Here is a 25160-nt window from a genome sequence, read left to right as displayed (position 1 = left end):
GAATGGGAATCAGATCAGAGTGCAGCAGTCCTCTGTGGTAAAGAATTCTGAGATTCACCACCTTCTGAGGACAAATTGCAGTCTTAAATTACTCTGACCATGTGCTCTATAGTACTGGACTCTCCCACAAGAGGGAACAACCTCTTGACATCTTATAATAATCTTAGATGTTTCAATAGGTTTCTTCTCATTCTCCTAAACTCCAACAAGTACTTAACCTCCTCAACATCCCCTCAAAACTCAATCTCCTCTTGAAAATTAAGGCAGAGCAAGAGACTAAGGTACTGGTGGTGAATTCTACTAGTTTTATAATAATGATGGAGAAAGATAAGCCTGGTCCACAAATCAAAGTCCAAAATTAAGTTGAGGCAAGGACAGTTTTGATGGTATTAGAAAGGAGCTTTCAAAAGTTAATTGGGGGAGCTGTACACAGGTAAGGGGACGTCTGGTAAGTGGGAGGTTTTCCAAAGTGAGCTAATGAGAGTTCAGGGACAGATGTTCCTGTTGGTGTGAAGGGCAAGGCTGATGGGTGTAGGGAGCACTAGGTGACTAGAAGTACTGAGGATCTGGTCAAGAAAAAGAAGTATATGTCAAGTATAGACAGCTGGGATCAACTGAATCCCTTGAAGTATAGGAGGTGTAGAAGTACAGTTACGAGGGAAATCACAAGAACAAAAAGAGGACGTGAGATAGCTTTGGCAGATAGGGTTAAGGAGAATACAAAGAGATTCCACAAATGTACTAAGAGCAAAAGAGTAACTAGAGGGAGGTTAAGGCCCTTTATAGATCAATGAGGACAACTATGTGAGATGGCGAGATCTTAAACAAATATTTTCTGTTAGTATTTATTGTGAAGAAAGACGTGGAAGCCGTGAAACTTTGGGAAATAAATAGTGATGTCTCAAAAAGAATCTATATTACAGAAAAGGAGATGCTGTAATCTTAAAACACATAGAGGTAGGTAAATCCCTGGACTTGATCAAATGTATCCCAGGACATTGTGGGAAGCTAAGGAAGAGATTACAGGGCCCGTAGTTGAGATATTTGTATCGGTGATAGACAAGGGTGAGGTGCCAGAAGGCTGGAGAGTGGCTAATGTTGTTCCATTATGTATGAAAGTGTACCAAGAAAACCCAGAGATCTGCAGTCCAGTGGACCTGACATCAGTGATGGGTAAATTGTTGGAGAGATTTCTGACAGATAGGATCTATGTGCACTTGGACAGGCAAGGACTGTTTAGAGATAGTCAGCATGGCTTTGTGCGTGTGAAATTGTGTCTCATAAACTTGATTGAGTTTTTTGAAGATGTGGCCAAGAAGATAAATGAAGGCAAGGCCGTAGACATTGTCTGCATCAACTTTAGCAAAGTGTTCAATGAGGTTCCACATAGTAGACTAGTTAATAAGGTTAGATAACAGGGAGAACCAGCCAATTGGGTACAAAATTGGCTTGACGGTAGGAGACAAAGTGATGGTAGAGGGTTCACAGTGGAAATTTGTGACTAGTGGTGGTCCACTGCTTTTTGTCATTTATACAAATGATTGGAGGAGAATATAAGAGGATTGGTTAGTAAGTATGCTGATGACACCAAAGATGGTGGTTTTGTGGATAGTGAAGAAGGTTATCTATGATTTTGATCAACTGAGCTGGTGGGCCAAAAAATTTAGATATAGCAAAGTGTTGCATTTTGGTAAGACAAGGCAAGGCTTACACAGTTAATGGTGGGACATGGGGAGTGACCTAAGGTTCAGGTCATAGTTCCATGAAAGTGGCATCATAGGTAGACAAGGTGGTAACAAAGGCATTTGGTGCACTTGCCTTCATAAGTCAGAGCACTGAGTTCAGCAGTTGGGACGTCATGTTACAACTGTACAAGACGTTGGTAAGACCACATTTGGAGTACTGCATTCAATTCTGCAGGAAGGATTTTATTAAACTGGAAAAGGTGCAAAAATGATTTCCAAGAATGTTACAGAGACTGGATAGGCTGGGACCTGTTTCCCTTGCTGTGTAGGAGGCTGCGGGCTGATCTTATAGAGGATTATAAAAACATGAATGGTATATATAAGGTGAATAGCCAAGGTCTTTTCCGCAGGGGAGTCCAAAACTAGAGGACATAGATTTAAGGTGAGAGGGAAAAGATTTAAAAGGGGCCCAAGGAGCATTTTTTCAGACAGGGGATGTTGCGTGTACAGAACAAGTTGCTAAAGGAAGTGGTAGAGGTGAGTACAACTACAAAATTTAAAAGACATTTGGACAGGTACATGGATAGGAAAGGTTTAGACACATATTGCTGGTCAGTTAATCCAGAGACCCAGATACTGGGTTTAAATCTGGCAGATGGAGTAATTTGAATTCAATTTAAAAAACTAGAATTAGGAGTCTAATGATGACCAGGAATCCATTGTTGATTGTTAGGGAAAAACCCACCTGTTTCACTAATTTCCTTTAGGAAAGCAAACTGCCATTCTTGCCTGGTCTGGCCTACATAACTCCAGACCTACAGCAATGCAGTTGACTCTTAACTGCTCTCTGAGCAATTAGGGATGGGCAATAAATGGTAGACTAGTCAGTGACACCCTCATCCTATGAATGAATAAAAAAAGCAGGCAAATGTTTGGGAAACCTAGTCAGCATGGATGTGTTGGGCAGAAGGGTCTGTTTCTGTATGTCTCTATTAGACAATTCCTCCATACCTTGGATCATCCTCATGAATTTTCTCTGGACTTCCTCCAATGCCAGTGCAATCTTTCCTTAAATAAGGGGACCAGAACTTTCACAATAAACAAGATTTTGTCTGATTAGTGGCTTGTATAGTTTTAGCAAGTCTACTTCCATTTGATTGGTTTGCTGGATTTGAGAAGTCAGTAAGGGTGTACCTGTAGCACAGGGTCACCAGTGGTCTTTGCAACATTCACAGTACACTAGCACTTGACTGCTAAACATGCACCTCAGCCCACTGGCATACATTAGCACCATATCTCACTAGTATAGCCTTCCACTGGCACGTCCAGACCAGGATTAAACTGACTCTTTATCCCTTTTTTTAATGTGTTCTTGAAAAGGGAAGGTACAAACTGTGTCTCGCCATGTTTTTTTCTCCTGTCATGTTCAGAGATTGAGGTAACTTCCAGGAGATTAGGCTAGTTTGTAGTACATTTATTCCCTTATATAGGGTTTTAATCACTGCTCATGACAATGGGTACCACTGTTAAAAGCACACCATATTCTCGGACTCGGTTGTAGCATGTATGGTACATTGCTAGATCTTTAAAATAAAGCCAAGAAGACAGCAGAATGTAAGGCAGCAGGTGAAAATTCATGCTGAAGTATCTCTGTCTGTGAACATGACAGAAGAAAATTAATGCTAATGAACTGTTACAGGATTGAGCTAAAATACATTTAGTTATTGTGGTGCTGATTATTTTCATAAATCATCAGAGCATCCTGTGCTTCGCCATTTGTGTTTCCCAATATCTGACAAAATAACAATGCCTTCCAGGACAGTACTTTTGTACAGTTTACGCTGGATGTTTATATTGTTTGCAAACTGGCCCTCACACCTTGCCATAATGGATTAAAAAAGACGCTGCAGGAGGTGAGGTTGAATATGAAATGTGCAAGCTTACTATGCCACTGCAAAACAATATCCAGAGCAATGGTTATAATCTAACAGAACTCCATTTTGCTGTGAATTAAATCCACTACAATCCCAGACTTTCATTAAAGGAAGATGACCTGAGGGTCACCACATCTCCGATATGGGAAGAGATTGAAAAACAGAGTTTGTCATCAGCAACCTTAGCTTGTGTGGGAACTGTACCCATACTGTTAGAATGACTCTGCAACACAAACAAACCATCCAGCTGCCTGAGGTTTCGGCAGCTTTACAGGTGGATAAATCCCTAGGTCCAGATGAATTGTGTCCCAGACGGCTGTGGGGGGTGAGGGAGGAAATTATAGGGGCTCTAACCCAAAATTTAATTCTCTTCTAGCCACAGGAGAGAGGCCAGTGGACTGGAGGACAGCTAATGTGATTTTACATTTCAAGAAGGGTGGTGGAGACAAACCATACAGCAGTGAGCCTCACATTGGTGGTAATGAAACTATTGGAACAAATTCTGAAGGAGAGACTTAATTGCCACTTGGAGACGTAAGATTTGACCAGGGATGATCAGAGGGAGGGCTTACCCAAAAGATTGGATTGATTTTTTTTTGAGGAGGTATATTCAGATCTGTAGATGAGGATAATGCAGTTGATGTGATTTATATGGATTTCAGCAAAACCTTTGACAAGATCCCAAATAAGAAACTAATAAATAAAGTAAAAGCAGATGGGATCCAGGGTAACTTGGCCTGGTGTTAGTGTTGGAAGACAACGGGTATGGTAGAAGGCTGTTTCTGTGATTGGAAACTGGTGTCCATTGGCATACCACAGGGATCAGTGATGTGTCCCTTACTGTTTGTGATATATATAAATGTATATGAGAATGTTTGTTTGGGTGGGGATGCTATTGGTAATAAGTAAATTTGTGGATAACAAAAAGATTGGCAGGGTTGTTAAGTAGTTTGGAAGAAGGTCTTAGGTTACAGATGTATGATCAGATCATTTGGTCAGATGGGTAGATCAGTGGTATAGGGAATTTAACTTTGATAAGTGTGAGGTGGTGCACTTTAGAAGAAGAAACAAAACAAGCGAGCACTCAATGAATGGCAGGCCACCAAGATGTTCAGAGGATCAAAGGGACCTTGAGGTGTTTGATACTTTAACGCAGCGGGGCTGGTTAATAGAGTAATTAAGAAGGCAAATGAGACATCTGCCTTTAGTTCTGGGAAAGATTATGAGGACAGAGATTACATTGGAGTTATACAAACCATTTGTTAGGCTACAGCTGGAGTAGTGTGTGCAGTTCTGGTCACTATACTATGGGAAGGGTGTGATTATACTGGAGGGGGTGCAAAAAAATTCACCAGGATGTTGCCTGGGGTGGAGCATTTTCGCTATGAAGAGAGGCTGAATAGGCTCAGGTATTTTTCTTTAGAGCAGGGAAGGCTGAGAAAGGTGGTGTGCATGTGGTGAGTGTGGTGGTGGGGGGCGGTGGTTGATGAAGACCTGACTGAAGTGTATAAGATCAAGGGGCATGAACAGGATGGATAGAAAGTACCGTTACTCTTCATTAAAGGGTCAAACACAAGAGACGTAATGTCAAGGTGAAATGCAGGAAGTTTAAAGGGACTTACAGGAAAAATATTTTCACTTCAGGGTGGTGGGATTTGAAATGCACTATGATGCTGGAAAATGTAGGAAACCTCACAATCTTTAGAAAGTACTTGGATGAGCACTTGAAATGTAAGAACATTCAAGGCTATGGGCCAAATGCCACAAAGTGGAATTAGAGTAGATAGGATGGCACAGACTCTATGGGCTGAAGGGCCTTTTGTATGCTGCATGACTCCATCTGAGGAGGGGAAGATGGTACTGCAATTCTCCAACAGGAACTTAGTCAGTCTCATACCTCTTTGTGACAAAGTTGAGATACAAGCATTGCCTCTCACTGTTGAAGAACAGCATTAACTAATCAAGAAACAATACAATGGTGAGAGTAAATGTTTTCTCATGTCTACTTAATCAACTTCTTTTTCCAACAGTGTAGGATGTTCTTCCCTGCTGAAAAAAAGTCATTTTCAAGGAAAATTTCATGCCAAATTCACACTGTCAAAAAAGACAAAGAAAAATTCTAATGTCTTGAAAAACAAGCAAATAATGATGCACGTTTTATTCTGATTTATCCTATAGGGTAATCCATCTTGGAATCCAGATTGGAATGTCTGGAAGGACGCACCATAGAAACAGAAAATAAGAACAGGAGTAGAACATTCAACTCCCTGTCAAGTCTGCTCACCATTCAATGTAATTGTGTCTGTCCTTCCAACTCAGTATTCTATTCCCACTTTCTCCCCATACCCTTTGAGCCCTTTAGCTTTGAGAAATATATCTAACTCCTTCTTGAAAAAAAAATTAAATGTGTTGCCCTCAGTCACTTTCTGTGGCATAGAATTCTACAAGATCACACCTCTCTGAGTGAATAAATCTGTCATCTCAGCCCTGAATGATTTATCTCCTACCTTTAGACTGTGACCCCTGGTTTTGTCTCCATTGTCATTAACAGCATCCTTTCTGGGTCCACCTTGCCTAGTGCTTTTGGAATTTTTGAGTTTCTGTGAAGGGCTCCTCGTTCTTTCATTTCACAACTTGCATAATGAATCAATAACTTGTCTTATTATTTTGTTTGGCTTGCAAAATTTAACCAGATTAATACAAGTCCTTAATTTTCTATTTTAGCCAAACGTTGTTCTCATCCATTTGGAATGAAAGGTCTTTAAATGTAAAGTGATTAAATGAGGATTCAGGTCTTCCTTATATGTTTGGGAACTTTCAAGCTGCTTCCTAAGACAGTCTCCCATCTGACTCATCACTCGGTCTGATTCATTGCTGAGTCAATTGTTCCTGCCACTGCTTAGGAACAGGCATAAGTCACACAATCCCCCAAACATGCTGCTTCATTCAGTTAGATGATTACTGATTTGTGACATCTTCTTTTGCCCTAGACCTGTTAATGTCTTTGGTTAACAAAAATGTGTCCATCACAGTTTTAAAGCTAACATTGATTTAACATTAATTGCATTTTTGGAAGAAAATTCTAAACTTCTACTTTTTTCAGTGTGTAGAGTTTTTTCCTGATTTTACTGCTGAAAGGCCTGGTTCTAATTTTTAAATCATTTCCTCTCACCGTCAACCAGAGGAAGTAATGGGCTAGATTCTGACAGGCCTTTGGGGATGGACTAGGAGGTGAGAAGGAAGACAGAAAATGGTGTGATGGTATCTTCCAACTGCTATGCTATCTTGTTAGCAAAGGCAAAAGTGGCAGATAGCCTTGCTCCCAATTTAGACTCTTAAGTGGCTATTTAAAACTCTTCCTCCTTCTGTTGCCAATTTACCTGCATTTGGGCAGGAAGCAGCCTCCACAGATAGGGGAGCTCATCAAGTAAGCCTCTGAGAAACCTACTGAGTTCCCTTCCTTTCAGGAATAATTTGTACCATGGAGGAGACCCTGAGGGTACACATTAACCCCAATAGCAACACTACACAAAGCTTCAGCACTCTCCTTATCCTTGGCTTGGCCTGTTTGTCTGGCTGCAGTAGGCCCCATATCCCATTTACATGTATTTGAGAGTACATCGCCAACAAAACTTCTCTGAATCGGTTGTATTTTCAGATAGCACTAAATGCAGGCATTGGTGGTCTTTTTTGGGTACCCATCAATTTTCCTTTCTCTCGGCTGAGACTAGGGTATATGTGATTATCATGGTAGAGGATAAAGTACTGGTGACTCTAAACAAAAGGTGCACTTGTCTTAATGACATCACAGTTTAGTTCATTATTGCAATTGATCCTGTTTACATTAACTGAATAGGCATAATTACTCTTGAGACCGCTCTTGTCTCTATCTTTAAATCACTTAGAAGATATCTCGTTCTAATTTTTCTAGGTCCAACGTGAATGGTCTCACATCCACAACCTCAGCCTGAGCTACAAACCTTCTCCAAACTCGCTGATCTCATTTTTACCTCGATTGAAATCCCTTTGCTACAGAATTAATCTCTTTGTAACTCTATGCTTTTATCTAAATTGCTTACAATTCCAGCTTCCTTTGAGTCATCAGCAAATTTGGCGGTGTAATTTTCTATGCTGTCGTGATGGGCAGAGGTGCTTTTTCTTGCTTTTTCTCACCTTTCAGCCAAACACAACAAGATGCACTTTTGAGAATGTATTACCAGTTTGAAAGTTTGTGACTTTTAAAGAAAAGACATATACAGTCAGTTCTTCTATAATGTGATAGTTCTGTTCTTGTGCAACCCCGCATTATCGAAAACTCATGCTTTAGAAACAGCACTTAAAAGTGTTGACTCTGTAATTGTGTTAAAGCCAACACGTTTTAAAAGTTTGTGCTGTAGAAACAATATCCCCAATTCATCAATCGCATTACAGTGTAATTCATATTGACAAAACGCGTTTATAACAGAATGACCTGGACAGACTTCCCTGTAAGTTTAAATTAAAAAAAAGTGAATTTATTTGCATAATACCTAAGATATAAATGCAACAGTTCCTGACTCCTCAAAGGTGCAGGGCGGCACAGTGACTCAACTGCTGCCTCGCATTGCCAGGGACCCAGGTTTGATTCCATCCTCAGGCAACTGTCTGTGTGGCATTTGCATATTCTTCCCATGTCTGCATAAGTTCCTGCTGAGTGTTCCGGTTTCTACCCCAGTCCAAAGATGTGCAGTTTAGGTGAATTGGCCATGCTAAATTTCACCATATTGTCCAGGAATGTGCAGGCTAGGTGGATTAGCTATAGGAAATCCATGGTTATAGAGATGGGTTAGGTCTGGGTGGGATGCAGTTTGGAGGGTTGGTGTGGACTTGATGGGCTGAATGGCCAGCTTCCACACTGTAGGGATTGTGTGATATGTATATGTACACACAACTACACAAGATGATTTCTAGAGCTGTAAAATGCACTGAAATAGCTAATGGAGTAATAAGAAACATATCACTTATTTTAATCAACCCTTTAAGAATGGAAGTTGAAAAGAATTGCAGGCTTAAGGATTCGCTTCCTTAATTTTCTTTTGAAGACAAATGGAGTTTGGATCCTTCTGGCTTTCTCAGATAAAATGGTGGCCCAGTTCACATGGATAAATTTAATTAGTTCATTTTCACTGCTTGATTTGTCTTGTTTGCTTCAGACAGTTCTTAATTTCCTGGTGGGTGTGATCCCTTCATGATATTTATCCCTGCTTGGTTCATTGTGGGAAGTGTTTTAGTAACTTGCCAAGCATATTATCTGTGTCTGTCCAGAAACCACAAACTGAAATTTCCTGACTTTCCAAAATGTGAGCGTACAGCATCCATGATCCCATTTTACTTTTACAAATGTGTATTGTCTATACGGATATAAAGTGATGGTCATAATGAATGCATTGAGAATTTCAAATAGATGAATAATTGAAGTCTCAGAAAGTCCTAACTGGATAATTAGATACTGTCTGCCAATTAGAATACCTGTCCATTTCTCGTTATTCTTTGCCTACATTTTTTTTATTTATTCATGGGACATTTACTGATTGGCTGGCTAGCATTTATAGTCTATCCCTAGTTGCCCTCAAGAAAGTGGTGAGTTGACTTCTTGATCTGCTGGTCTATGTGCTGTAAGAATCAATGAATTTCCCAACCATATGAACACTTTTGTCAATGCATGATATTAATAAATTGTTCTTACACTTGGCAATCTGAATTTCCAAATGCAGGAGAGTGATTAAAGCTATTTCTTCTGAATTATTTTAACTTTGGCAAGTTCTTAGAAATGTTCAAGAAAATTGGGAAGAAGTACATGGAGTAAGTCCCAAAAACATTATGATAAGCAAAGGAGGCTTTAATGTTCCAGGATACAAATCCTACAGGAAGGATAGAAAGGGAGGTAAGAGAGGAGGGGGAGTGGCATTTTTGATAAGGGATAGCATTACAGCTGTGCTGAGGAAGGATATTCCCGGAAATACATCCAGGGAAGTTATTTGGGTGGAACTGAGAAATAAGAAAGGGATGATCACCTTATTGGGATTGTATTATAGACCCCCGGGTAGTCAGAGGGAAATTGCGAAACAAACTTGTAAGGAGATCTCAGCTATCTGTAAGAATAATAGGGGATTATAACTTTCCAAACATAGACTGGGACTGCCATAGTGTTAAAGGTTTAGATGGAGAGGAATTTCTTAAGTGTGTACAAGACAATTTTCTGATTCAGTGTGTGGATGTACCTACTAGAGAAGGTGCAAATCTTGATATACTCTTGGGAAATAAGGCAGGGCAAGTGACTGAGGTGTCAGTGGGGGAGCACTTTGGGGCCAGCGACCATAATTCTATTAGTTTTAAAATAGTGATGGAAAAGGATAGACCAGATCTAAAAGTTGAAGTTCTAAATTGGAGAAAGGCCAATTTTGATGGTAATAGGCAAGAACTTTCGAAAGCTGATTGGAGGCAGATGTTCGCAGGTAAAGGGACGGCTAGAAAATAGGAAGCCTTCAGAAATGAGATAACGAGAATCCAGAAATTAAGGAGAATCCAAAGGGTTTTTACAAATACAGGTAAGGACAAAAGGGTAACTAGGGAGAGAATAGGGCCCCTCAAAGATCAGCAAGGCAGCCTTTGTGTGGAGCCGCAGAAATTGGGGGAGATACTAAATGAATATTTTGCACCAGTACTTACTGTGGAAAAGAATATGGAAGATATAGATTGTAGGGAAATAGATGGTGACATCTTGCAAAATGTCCAGATTACAGAGGAGGAAGTGCTGGATGTCTTGAAATGCGTAAAGGTGGATAAATCCCCAGGACCTGATCAGGTGTACCCAAGAAGTCTGTGGGAAGCTAGAAAAGTGATTGCTGGGCCTCTTGCTGAGATATTTGTTTCATTGACAGTTACAGGCGAGGTGCCAGAAGACTGGAGGTTGGCTAACGTGGTGCCACTGTTTAAGAAGGGTGGTAAGGACAGGTCAGGAAACTATAGATCCGTGAGCCTGATGTCGGTGGTGGGCAAGTTGTTGGAGGGAATCCTGAGTGACAGGATTCTCCTGTCTCACAAACGTGATTGAGTATTTTGAAGAAGTAGCAAAGAAGATTGATGAGGGCAGAGTGGTAGATGAGAACTATATGGACTTCAGTAAGGCATTCAACAAGGTCCCCATGGGAGACTGATTAGTAAGGTTAGATCTCATGGAATACAGGGAGAACTAGCGATTTGGATACAGAACTGGCTCAAAGGTAGAAGACAGAGGGTGATAGTGGAGGGTTGTTTTTCAGACTGGAGGCCTGTGACCAGTGGAGTGCTACAAGAATCGGTGCTGGGTCTTCTACTTTTTGTCATTTACATAAATGATTTGGATGCGAACATAAGAGGTACAGTTAGTAAGTTTGCAGATGACACCAAAATTGTAGGTGTAGTGGACAGCAAAGCGGGTTACCTCAGATTACAACAGGATCTTGACCAGATGGGCCAATGGGCTGAGAAGTGACATATTTCCAAAATGCAGCACCTCAGATAAATGCGAGGTGCTGCATTTTGGAAAAGCAAATCTGAGCTGGACTTATACACTTAATGGTAAGGTCCTAGGGAGTGTTGCTGAACAAAGAGACCTTGGAGTGCAGGTTCATAGCTCCTTGAAAGTGGAGTTGCAGGTAGATAGGATAGTGAAGAATGCGTTTGGTATGCTTTCCTTTATTGGTCAGAGTATTGAGTACGGGAGTTGGGAGGTCATGTTGCGGTTGTACAGGTCATTGGTTAGGCCACTATTGGAATATTGCGTGCAATTCTGGTCTCCTTCCTATCAGAAAGATGTTATGATACTTGAAAGGGTTCAGAAAAGATTTACAAGGATGTTGCCAGGGTTGGAGGATTTGAGATATAGGGAGAGGCTGAATAGGCTGGGGCTGTTTTCCCTGGAGCGTCGAAGGCTGAAGGGTGACCTTATAGAGGTTTACAAAATTATGAGGGGTATGGATAGGGTAAATCGGCAAAGTCTTTTCCCTGAGATCGGGGAGTCCAGAATTAGAGGGCATAGGTTTAGGGTGAGAGGGGAAAGATATAAAAGAGACCTATGGGGCAACCTTTTCACACAGTAGATGGCACGTGTATGGAATGAGCTGCAAGAGGAAATGGTGGAGGCTGGTACAATTGCAATACTTAAGAGGCATTTGGGTGGGTATATGAAACGGAAGGGTTTGGAGGGATATGGGCCGGGTGCTGGCAGGTAGGACTAGATTGGGTTGGGCCATAAGACCATAAGACATAGGAGCGGAAGTAAGGCCATTCGGCCCATCGAGTCCACTCTGCCATTCAATCATGGCTGATGGGCATTTCAACTCCACTTACCCACATTCTGCCCGCAGCCCTTAATTCCTTGTGACATCAAGAATTTATCAATTTCTGCCTTGAAGACATTTAGCGTCCCAGCCTCCACTGCATTCTGCGGCAATGAATTCCACAGGCCCATCACTCTCTGGCTGAAGAAATGTCTCCGCATTTCTGTTCTGAATTTACCCCCTCTAATTCTAAGGCTGTGTCCACGGGTCCTAGTCTCCTCGCCTAACGGAAACAATGTTCCAGCGTCCACCCTCTCCAAGCCATGTATAATCTTGTAAGTTTCTATTCGATCTCCCCTTAATCTTCTAAACTCCAATGAATACAATCCCAGGATCCTCAGCCGTTCCTCATATGTTAGACCTACCATTCCAGGGATCATCCGTGTGAAACTCCGCTGGACACGCTCCAGTGCCAGTATGTCCTTCCTGAGGTGTGGGGACCAAAACTGGACACAGTCCTCCAAATGGGGGCTAACCAGAGCTTTATAAAGTCTTAGTAGCACAATGGTGCTTTTATATTCCAACCCTCTTGAGATAATTGACAACATTGCATTCGCTTTCTTAATCACGGACTCAACCTGCATGTTTACCTTTAGAGAATCTTCAACTAGCACTTGCAGATCCCTCTGTACTTTGGCTTTACGAATTTTCTCACCGTTTAGAAAGTAGCCCATGCTTGTATTCTTTTTTCCAAAGTGCAAGACCTCGCATTTGCTCACATTGAATTCCATCAACCATTTCCTGGACCACTCTTCCAAACTGTCTAGATCCTTCTGCAGCCTCCCCACTTCCTCAGTACTACCTGCCTGTCCACCTAACTTTGTATCATCAGTAAACTTCGCTAGAATACCCCCATTCCCTTCAAGTCTGGTCAGCATGGACGGGTTGGACCGAAGTGTCTGTTTCCATGCTGTACATCTCTATGACTCTATGAATCTAATTAGTCTGTTTTCACTTTCAACTGCATACTAAGGGAATGTGTCAGAATAGATCATGGAACAGATTAAAACTGGGTACTTGATAAAACATATGGTAATCAGGAACTGTCAACATGCTTTTGTGAAAGTTAAATATTTAACCAATTTATTAGACTTCTTTTAATGGAACAATATGTACTATGGAAAAGGAGTGTTTAGAAAAGTGAGGGGTCACTTGATTAAAATGTGTAAGATTCTGAATGATCTTGACAAGGTGGATGTGGAAAAGATGTTTCCTCTTGTGAGTAAGCACACTGTCTAAAATAAAAATGGGAGCCCTCTTTTAGGACTGAGATGAGGAGAAATCTTTTTGCTCAGAGGTTCAGGTGACTTTGGAACTTGGTCTCAGAAGTTGAATCAAAGTAATTGAATATTTTTTAAGGCAGGGGGAGATAGATTCAGACTCATGTTAGGGAAGGAGATCGAAGGTTTTAGGGACTCAATGGGAATGAGGCTTTGAAAAAACAAACCGATCCAACCTAATCTTATTGAATGATGAAACAGGTTTGAGGGGCTGAATGGCTTATATCAGTTCCTATTTTATGTCTTCATATGTAAAACACCAAAAATATTTACCTGGCCAAACGTGGAAAAGGTTTTTTTGGGGAATTGGGGCTAAACAATAAGAAATTATCCATAAAATAAAGATACTACAAATAGTAGCAATCTGAAATAACAATAGAAACTGCTGCAAATATAAATGCTTGCAGGCCTGTTGCTTATAAAATCAAATACAAAGTAACATTTTAGATGTAAACCCTACATAAGAAAAGAAAATAGAACAATGGGGATTGATACCATTTATGCATTCTTATAATTATCTAGTTAATTGTTCATGTCTTTTAGGACATCACGTTTTGTTGTAAATGTTTTTAACTGTAGAAAATTAGGTAAATGCAATATAAATAAACTGGGTTATTATATGTAAAAGATCAGAATAGAAGAGTTAGAGCTACTAAACAGCACCTGGAAAAACATAAGTAATACATGGCCTAATTGAAAAAAGAAACTGGAAATGCAAAGAGTAAAGGGAAACATAGAAAGGAGAGTGGTCTTCTGTTTTGAAGGAACAAAATCTGAACCAATGGTTTGGAAACCAAAACTTCTGGGTAGATTGAACTGGTCAGAGCTAAATAAAAGGACATAGAGCCTTCAAGTAGCAGCTTGGAACTGCTGTGTATTGTTTACAGCTGGCTAAGAGAAGAGAGGTAAAATAAATAAAATTAGTTAGATCTGCACTGTAAGCAGAGTTTAAAAAACTAACTTCTTCATTTAGTACATGCAATACTGGTGAGGCTTAACCACAGTTTGAATTTTGTGAAACACATGGAAGAATCTACCCAAATCCTCATAAATACTTATACAGTATCAAGATTAGCTTGTGAGTATTGGAAAACTAACCACAATAAGGGACCAAGTTTTTGTTATGAAGTTGAAAGCATGTGCTGTATCTTTAAGAGAGAGTGAATGCTGTTCTGAACTGAGAGCTTACAAACACCTGTGTATATGACTAGTTGGCAGTCCCACAGTGTACTGGAAAATTGAAAATATGTAACATTTGGCTGTGAAAGGGATACCTGAGTTTTGGTTGCTGTTTTGACAATTCAAATTTAACCAAAGTCCCAAGACACTAAAACCCAATCGAGTTTGAATTTATTGTTTTGACAACATCAAACCCATGGTATGCTCTGATGTTGGGGGTATAAAATGCAGACCTTTTGAAAATTGGTCAGACAGAGCAATTGCCATTGTGACAGAAATGCCTGGAGATCTAACGTCTTGCTCTCCAAGAAACTCTCTGTCATTGGTACCTTTACATATGAAAGATACTCACAGTAAAAAGAAAGAAGATGATGTCCCAGAGAGATCCTCAGCCAGAAGAAAGAAACAGAAAATGACAGCAGCTGTGTTGTTTTGAAATTAAGTTGATGTAATTTTGGGACTTGGCAAGATGGTGTTGATTCTGTAGAGCTGCAGTGGATGACTCTGCCTAACAGCCAAGGCATATTGAGTTTTTTTTGTGCTCCCTGGCCAACTTATGTGGAGGAATTATTAGTTTAAAACCTTACAGAATACGTGTTCAATAAATTTTGGGAGTGGGAAGGATGCCAAAAGAAAAAGGACCAAGCAAACAGCAGCAGGGAGGACATTCTCCTGCAGCACTGGGCATATCTCCTGAATCTCCAGGAGACCTGACAGACTCACAGGAATTGGCGGCAGCGATGGCGAGACTTACCTCGAAGGTTGGGGCTGCGATTGAGGAGATCCGTGAGGAGATTCTTGCCAAGATCCAACCCATCATGTCCATGCTGCAGAAGCATAAATGGGAGCTCCAGGGCCTTGGGGATCGGATGGAGGAGGTGGAGGGCTGAACCAAGGCCTTGGAAGCGGCGATGGAGTCCTCATCCAGTCTGATCCAGTACAGGTGGGGGCCTCAGGAGACCAGGTCGACGACCTCAAATTGAGGTCGGAGGATAAATCTTTGGATTATCTGGTTCCCGGAGGGTGAAGAAGGTGGGCATCCTGTCAGCTTCTTTGAAAACTGGCTGCCGCAGTTCCTGGGCCTTCAAATAGAGTCTAGCCGGTTGCAGATTGAAAAGGCCAATCGGATTGCAGTGCACAGGTCTGGGCCGGTAATACGCCTCCACCAGGTTCTAGTACACTTCCACACATACAAGGAAAAGACCCACAGACACTGCTGTACAAGGGGTCAAAAATCATGTTTTTCCAGGATTTCTTGGCAGCTGAAATTCTAAAGAGGAAGTCCTTCAATGAATTTAAAAAAGCTGAGGAACCTGGGTATCTAAAACTCCATGAGGTATGCCGCAGTGCTCCATTTCAGCCATGAGGACTCAGTTTATACTTTTGACTCAGCGGATAAAGCTAAGAACTCTGTAAACACTTTAAAATAGACTGACTGATCTGAAGAATCCTCTTTTCCTCCTTTCCTTGAGTTCTCCCTTTTTCTCTCCTTTTTATCTTTCTCTTTCCCTAATAATTTAAACAATCTTGGAATATGTTGTTCCTAGTATATTTTTATAACTGGATTTTGTCAAGGTAAATTTTGTGAGTGTCCTTTGTCTCCCTTTTTTTGTTCTCTTTTTCTCTTTTAGTCACAAGTAGGGGTGACATGGAGCTGGGGATGGGCGGACTCCTTATCCTGACATTGTCTTTTTTTTAGGAGAAAGTGAGGACTGCAGATGCTGACGATCAGAGCTGAAAAACGTGTTGCTGGAAAAGCGCAGCAGGTCAGGCAGCATCAAAGGAGCACACCCTCCTCATTCCTGAAGAAGGGCTTATGCCCCAAACGTCAATTCTCCTGCTCTTTTGATGCTGCCTGATCTGCTGTGCTTTTCCAGCAACACATTTTTCAGCATTGTCTTTTTTTTGTTCACTTAAGGATGATCATCTTGTTTTTTTTTGCCTCAGGCTGGGGCACAGTCCAGGCTTCAAAGAGCTGTGAAGGAGGGGATGGGTAGGGCGAGTGCCCCCTATGGGCAGGGGGAAGAGTCTTCCATTCGAGGTTTTATAGTTGGTTTTCTTTATAATCCTTTGGTAGCAATAGTTCGTAGTTATGATAGAGTAGTTTTTGTATACACAATTTTGTGACTCTGAGTCTTTCTTTACTTGTGCTTGGCGGTTTGTAAGCAGGGTTCTCCCTCTGAGGGGTTCAAGGGTCTCTGAAAGGGGATATGGCTAAGTGTCTTGTTAAATGGTGCACCTGGAACATCAGGGGAAGTCATTCACCTGTTAAAAGGAAATAAAAGTGCTTTCTTGCCATGAGGGAAAGGGTTGATATCACTCTGTTGCAGGAAACCCATCTTGATGAAGGGGAACACCTGAAGCTATAACAGGGTGGTTATGACTGGGTATTCTTTTCATCCTTTACTATTAAAAGTAGGGGAGTAGCAGTACTTATCCAGAAAAATCTTGTCTTCACATTTTTAGAGCAGGTGAAAGATGATCAAAGGTGGCTTGTGATACTTAAGACTCTGATACATTGTGGAGGAATATAGCATTTTAAATATCTACTGTCCTCCTGCGCATCCCCTGAAATTTTTGATTAGTACCTTCTCTAAGCTGAGTGCCTTTAGAACATGGCATAATATTATAGGGTGGGATTTCAATTGTCTTTTGGATCCAACAGTGGACAGGACGTCTAGTGGGCCCCCAAACATTTCTTCACAGGCCAAGCAAGTGACTGACTTATGTGAGGAGTTGGGGCTGGTAGATATTTGGAGATGTCTTCACCCTACCGGCAGGGACTTCACCTTTTTATCAAACCCACGTAAATGCCACACAAGGATTTATCTCTTTCTGGCTCCCGCAACCCTTCTGGATTTGATTATGGGCTGCAAGATTGGGAACATAGCTATCTCTGATCACAAAGCAGTATATTTGGAGGTTAAGGCCAAGAATGAGGGACTAGGTTTGCGGCACTGGCATTTGGACTGTTTTCTCTTTAAGGATTTCAAATTTGTGGAATACATTTTGAAGGAGTTTCAGGAGTTCTTGACTATTAACTCGGGCACGGCTAGTAGTCCATCTATGGTACGGGAGACCACTAAGGCTTTTGCTGGGGGCCTAGCTATTTCCTATTCGGCTAGCTGGAAATGACAGAAGGGGGAACAGCAGCATCTACTTGAGAATGCACCTAATATTGTCAAGCAAGTGAGCAAAGTTAGTCCAAAATAACAGATCAAACATGGGGGCAATAAAAATGCCTAGGTATCAGAACCCTTTGACCAATTAAGTAGGGAATCTAGGGCCACCTTCAACCTCTAGCACTTCCTTGAGGTTCCACAACGGCATAGCCTCCGATTTTGCAAAGTTGATCTTATATCCTGAAATAGCCCGAAATGAATTGATACATTGTATCAGACGGGGTACAGAAGTCATTGGGTTCGATAAAAACAGAAGGATATCATCCGCATACAGTGTGACCTTGTGTACCCTCAATCCCACTTTGGGAGCGGTTATGGGGACGTTTTGTGCTGCCTTCAGTGACTAAGCTACAGTGGATCATGGCCCTCCGGGCTGCCTTGAATTCAATACTTACACGAACTGCAAAGAAAAAACTTGCTTTTGCTAGGCAAAGGCTGTTCGACTATGGGGATAGGCCAGGAAGTATTTAGTGTATCTGACTAGGAAAAAGGTATGCTCCCCAATTCATTACTGCAATTAGAGACAGTGCCAGATTGCTTACATATGATGCCAAAAGGATTAATGAGGCTTTTCAGAGTTTTTACTCTGAAATGTATTGGTCTGAAGGTTGCGAGGATAGGTGGGCTAAAATGGAAGCCTTTTAGAACTGGACCTCCCAGGGGTAACCTTGGAACAGACCTCTCTCCTTAATGCCCCCTTGACAGTTCAGCAAATGCAGGAGGCAGCTGGGCAACTTCAGAGTGGGAAAGCGCCTGATGGTCTCCCTGGTGAGTTTTATAAGGAGTTTATAGGGATTCTGTCAGGGCCGAAGTTGGAGTTGCACAATCACTCCTATATGCATGAATGTTTGCCACCATCTTTGAGAAAAGCTAATATTTTCCTCATTCTTAAGAAGGGGAAGGATTGTGCCTCTCTATTAAATTCATATCTCAAGATTCTGTCTAAGGTCTTGGCGCTGAGTTTGGAAGTTGTTGCCCCATATTGTCAAAGAAGACCATACAGGTTTTATAAGGGGTCGTAGGTCCTCTAATAATATTAGAAGGTTGTTGAATATGGTCCAAGTTTGTCAGCAACGACCGATTCAGGGGTTGGTGTTTTCCTTAGATGCACAGAAAGCATTTGACCGGGTGGAATAGCCATATCTCTTTTATGTCTTAGCGTGGTTTGGGTTGGATGGGGTCTTTGTTAGGTGGGTAGAGGTTTTATATCGCCACCCTCTGGCCGCGGTCATAACAAACTGGGTGAATTCTGGGAACTTTAGGGTTCGTAGGGGCGTTAGCAAGGCTGCCCCTCTCACTGTTGTTGTTTATGTTGGTGATAGAGCTGCCGACAGAGGCCATTCGTCAGGACTTCCACAAAACCGCTCTGGAAGTGGGATTGAGGGTACACAAGGTTACACTGTATGCGGATGATATCCCTCTGTTTTTATCGAACCCAATGACTTCTGTACCCCATCTGATACAATGTATCAATTTGTTTGGGACTATTTCAGGATATAAGATCAACTTTGCAAAATCGGAGGCTATGCCTTTGTGGAACCTCAAGGAAGTGCTAGAGGTTAAAAGTGGCCCTAGGTTCCCTACTTAAGTGGTCAAAGGTTGGGTTCCGATACCTAGGCATTTGTATTGCCCCCAGGTTTGATCTTTTATTTTGGACTAACTTTGCTCACTTGCTTGACAATATTAGGTGCAATCTCCAGAGATGGGATGCTCTTCCAGTTTCATGGTTGGGCTGAATAGTGCCCATTAAGATGAATGTCCTTCATCATTTGCTGTATCCAATACATATGTTCCCTATAATGTTTCCCAGGTCAACACTGCAGAAACTTATGTGTTGGTTTAGTTCCTTTGTCTGGCATCCTAGGCGCCCCCTCATTAAACTTACTAAATTGCAGTTGCCTCAAGGATGGGGAGGCGTTGAATTCCCAGACACCAAGTGGTATCAATTGAGTTCCCTGTTGTCCTTCGTGTACAATTGGGCAGATAATGATCCAGGCTCAATATAGCTGGGTATCAAGGCCTCACAGGCAAAGTGCCCTCTTATTAACCTGTTGTTCATGGATAAGATGAGGACAGTTATGGACCACTGCCAAAACCCCAATGTTATTAGTACGGTCAGTGCATGGAGGGCGATGCATCAGAGTGAGAGTTGCTTATCCAAGACTTCACCACTCACTCCGACATTTGACGTGCTGGGGTTCTGACCAGAGATGATGGACTCAGGGTTCAAACTATGGGCAGCGCGAGGAATTTCCAGTTTGGGAGACTTGTTTGAGGGGAAGGTTATGATGTCTTTTGAGCAATTGAGCCGCAAATGCAGGCTACTCAGCAGAGATCTTTTCCGTTTTCTTCAGGTTAGGGATTTCATCCAGAAGAAAACTATGCTTCTCACTAAGCCCTAAGAGCCCGATACAGAGAGGATGTTGCTACGTTCCACAAGCACCCTCCTGGTTAGTGCCCTCTATCGCCTACTGGGTGAAAGGGCCTAGCAGGATATTAACCAGTTATGTGAGGTCTGGGAGCAAGAGCGAGGAGAGGAGATCTCTTCTGAAATGTGGGAAGACATATGGGAGAATGTGCAAAAGATCTCAATCTGTAATAGGACATGCACTATACAGTTAAACGTTCTGCACAGGGTTCATCTGGCACCGGACCGTTTGGCGAAGTTTAAAAAAGGGGCATCTCTAATGTGCCCCAAATGTAAAATAAGTGTAGGTACTCTTACCCACTGTTTCTGGACATGCCACAGCTTCCATGTTTATTGTAGCATTGTGGCGGGAGAGATAGGGAGGGTATTGAGGATTGAAGTAGACCTGATATCTCTCCTCCTAGGTCTGCTGAATTTATCATCTTTAGACTGGTGTGGGAAGAAATTATTTAATATTCTTTCTTACTGTGCATGGAAGAACACTCTGCTGAATTGGGTGTCTGGGAACCCGCCGGACTTGCTGAGATGGCAGAAATTAATTATGGAGCACATTCCCTTGGATTTGTTTACAAACATGGTGCACCACACAAACATCTCTTTTTATAAGACATGGCAGTCCTTTTTGAGTTACTTGGATACAGATTTGTCTGCTATCTTAACTAGGGCGTTTGTTTAACCAGGATGGTCACGTTTGCTGAGCCCTGGGCCCTGGAGGGGGTCTCCTGAGTTAACATGGGTATATATACACACACAATGCTCCCGCTCTTTGGTTTGGGAACTTTGAGCCAAGCATTGCTATTTTGTGTTTTTGTGTGTTCTTTTGTTTTATTAGTCACTTACTTATTTATTGGTGTTTTGCACAATGTTAGATTTTGTTTTGTATTATAGGTTAGTAGTTAGTAGACAGTAGTATTATAATTTGTGTTTTTCTTCATTATACTGGTATTTGTTATATTTTCAATAACTTTATATTTTTAGATTAGATTAGATTAGATTAGATTATTTACAGTGTGGAAACAGGCCTTTCGGCCCAACAAGTCCACACCGACCCGCCGAAGCGCACCCACCCAGACCCATTTCTCTACACCTAACACTACGGGCAATTTATCGTGGCCAATTCACCTAACCTGCACATTTTTGGACTGTGGGAGGAAACCGGAGGAAACCCACGCAGACACGGGGAGAATGTGCAAACTCCACACAGTCAGTCACCTGAGTCGGGAATTGAACCCAGGTCTCTGGCGCTGTGAGGCAGCAGTGCTAACCACTGTGCCACCGTGCCGCCCTAAATTTTTGTAAAGTTAAAACATCTTTCTTGCTAATAAATATATTTACAAAAAAAATTAATTTTAAGAAGTGTCTTATTGGAATAGCATATTGTTATAGAGTTGGAGGCAGGTAATAAGCAGTTAAGAGAAAGGAAGGATTAGAATTGTGAATAATTGTTTCATGTTCACTTTTGGAATTTTGAAAAAAATTGTTATTTTCTTTAATTAGTGGGATTTGTGAGTTCACTGTCACTCATTTTACCAGATTATGAGGCGAGGTGAGCTCTTCTGGGTATTTGGTGTAATTTACTGAGGTGTTTACCTCCGTGTTGTAACAGTTTGGGGGCTCAGGTCTGAGACTGGCTTGACTTGGACAGGTTTAGACAGAACCAGTCTAAGATTTGAACAGATTTGGGGCACGAAAGATCCCAGCAGATTTGAACACTTGATGATTAGTGTCCTAGATGTTTAAATGAAATGTAGGTGAAATTTTTTTTTTAATTTCAGTTACTTGTGGTTGGTTAAATTAAAAGTGAGAAAAATGGCTTTTAACATTGCTAAAGATGTTCTGGGGTTTGAAGATGCATCCCAAATTTGCCAAGGAAGTTTAGGAAGACAGAGGAAGGATGTACTTTAAGAATTTTAGATGTATGGTAGAATTAGGTTCAACCAGGGACAAAAGAAACGCTGAAATTGTAATGGAGTTGGTCAGGCAGTTAGGTATATCAGAGAAACAGACAAGTGCAGTAGAGTTAGAAAAACTTAAATTCCAAATGAGGCAAATGGAAGTAGAAGATAAAGAAAGGGAGAAAATATTCTTAGCTGAGCAAAGAGAGAGAGAGAAGAAAGAAAGGGACAGAGATTTGAACTTCAGAAGTTGCAAATTAGTCTGGAAAGTCAAGTTAATAGGATGGAGATGAAGAGCGAAGATAGTGATGTATACAAATATGTTAAAACATTGCCACATTTTGATGAGAAAGATGTCGAAGCCTTCTTTATTTCATTTGAAACATTGGCTAGGCAGATGGAGTGGTCAGAGAACTTGTGGGTAATGCTCGTTCAGACTAAGCTAGTAGGCAGAGCTAGTGAGATACTTGCAGTGCTGTCAGATGAGGCGTCGAGAGATAATACAGATGTCAAAAAGGCTACTTTGACTGCTTATGAATTAGAACCATAGACAGTGTTCAGAAACATAAAGAAGGAACCACGTCAGACTTGCATTTAGTTCGAAAGAATTAAACATAGTCATTTTGATAGATGGGTGCGGGCCTTAAAAATAGATAAGATCTATGAAGCTCTAAGAGAGATTATTCTGCTGGAGGAGTTGAAAAACTCACTTCCAGAGATAAAAATTCATGAGGATGAACAGAATGTTAAAGAAGTGAGAAGAACAGCAGAGATGGCAGGTGAATATGTATTGGTGTATAAGGCAAAATTTAGTTTCCAACAGGTATTTCATCCTGTGAGGGATAGAAATTGTGAGAAGGGGAGATTCTTCACTACAAAACAAAAGAGTTGAGCACACTGGTAATAGTTTACCACCGGTTAAAAAAAGAAGCCCAAGAGGGTGGAAAGGAGGTGAAAGGCCTCAGGTGTTTTCACTGTAATGCAGTGGGACACAGAAAATTCTGGTGCCGATGGATTAAGAAGGGCACTAGGAAAAGGTGTTTTCATTGACAGAGAGTCGGACACACAAAATCAAAGTGTTGGTTGTTGAAGAAAGGCACTGTGGTAAAAGATATGGTAAAAGAGGCTAAACCAGTGGGATTAGTGGAAGTAAAGGAAACCCCAAGAAAAGTTGGAGCTGCAGGACAGTGCACAGCCTAGGCAGGGGCTGGGATAGTGCCTGACCTCTTTATCCTCTGTGGATAAAGTTTACTCAGGAAGAACAGGAGGAGAAGGGAAAGAAGTTACAATTTTAAAAGACACCAGGAGCTAATCGATCTCTAATAGTAAGAGATGAATGTATTTGTACCTTTTTTGACATGTTACCCAAGAGAGTGGTAATTTGTGGAATAGATGAACAGAAATTTAGCTTTCCCCTGTATAAGACCAGGTTGGAAAGCCAAAACAAGACTGGAGAAGTAACAGTGGGAGTGATTGATAGAATGTCAGTTCCAGAAATACAGTTTGTTCTTGGGAATGATTTAGCAGGATCCAAGGTGGGAGTGACACCCTTTGTTGCGAAGAAGCCAAAGGAAGACCAGGGAACTGAGAAGTCAAAAGAAAAGTGCCCTGGAATTTTTCAAACTGTGTAGTAGAAGGCTCCCACTGTCATAAGTCACAACAAGAAGCAAAAGCTAAAGAGAAAGACGAAGGAGTGGAGGTTCAGTTACCTGACACCCTGTTTGATGTAATGTTGCAGGAAAAACCTGAACAGGCAGAGAGTCAGTCAGAAGTGTTTAGTCCTGAAAGGTTAAGGGACTTACAACAGAAAGATGAGACTATGAAGGTTAGTGCAGAAAAGAAATGGGCGGAAGTGCACCAGATTGTGTTGCCGGTAGCATACAGATAAGGAAGTGTTACAGGTAGCAATTAAATTACCAATAGGAGGTCACCTAGGAGTGAGGAAGATTCCGGTTAAGGTACAAAAGCATTTCTATTGGCCTGGACTGCACAAGGATGTGGTTAAATATTGCCATACATGTCACATGTGCCAAATGGTAGGTAAGCCACAGTAATAAAACCAGCACCTTTGTTGCCAGTTCATGCATTCAAAGAACTCTTCACATGGGTTATGATTGATTGTGTATGTCCTCTCCCTAAAACTAAAAGTGGGAACCAGCATTTGCTAACCATAATGGATGTGTCGACCAGATTTCTGGAGGCAGTTCCATTGTGGAGTACTAAGGCAAAAAGGGTGGTGAGGTGTTAGTAGCTGTCTTAATCTGGTATGGGCTACCCAGAGAGATTCAGTCAGACCAAGGGTCTAATTTTACTGCTAGGCTGTTTAAGGAAGTCTTGGATAACTTAGGCACACAAACACTCTCAATCAAATACATGCCATCCTGAATCCCAGGGACCTTTGGAAAGGTAGCATCAGACCCAGAAGGCCATGTTAAGAGCATACTGTCGGGATTACTCAAATGATTATGATAAAGGTATCCCATTTGTATTGTTTGTCATCAGACATGCCCCAAATTAATCTACTCAGTTTACTCCCTTTGAGTTAATATTCAGACATGAAGTAAGAGGCCCCTTGAAATTAATTAAGGAAAAATTGATAGGACTATAGTTGGAGATCTCACATTTGGATTATGTATGTGAGGTGTGGGAGAGGTTAAATTGGGTAGGTGAGTTAACTAAACAGCACCTGAAGAGGGCAGAGCATAGAATGAAGCAGGTTGCAGATTAAAAACTGTAAATTCTGGACATTTTCCAATGGGGATGATGTATTAGTATTGTTACCAGTGGTACGCGATCCCTTCAAAGCCAGGTTCAGTGGCCCCTATCAAATTGAGGAAAAAGTTAAGTCAGGTAAGCTATCTGGTAAAATCACCTACCAGAGAAAATACTCTATCATTAAAAAAGAATTATTGAGTTTGGACATTTTAATCTTTTGTGACGAGCAATGTGTTGCAGACGATTGTGTACAGGGACTACAATCTACTTACATTCTTGGAAAGATTTACAGACAAAAAATATGAGACTATTTTGTTGGAGTCTTATGTTACAGACTTTTAATTTACAAATTGTACATGTTGCAGGTTGTAAAAATGTGATAGCAGATGCATTATCACGGATTTAAAGGAAAAAATGTACATAAGATTGGACAGATTCCAATGTTATTTATGTGTGGAGAAATTAATATGAAAAGCATAACTGAGATTAATGACCTATGTAT

The sequence above is a fragment of the Chiloscyllium plagiosum genome, chromosome 2 (assembly GCF_004010195.1).
Source record: "Chiloscyllium plagiosum isolate BGI_BamShark_2017 chromosome 2, ASM401019v2, whole genome shotgun sequence".
In the NCBI taxonomy this organism is placed as follows: Eukaryota; Metazoa; Chordata; class Chondrichthyes; order Orectolobiformes; family Hemiscylliidae; genus Chiloscyllium; species Chiloscyllium plagiosum.
The sequence above is the reverse complement of the archived record's forward strand: the minus strand, read 5'-3'. Positions refer to the sequence as shown.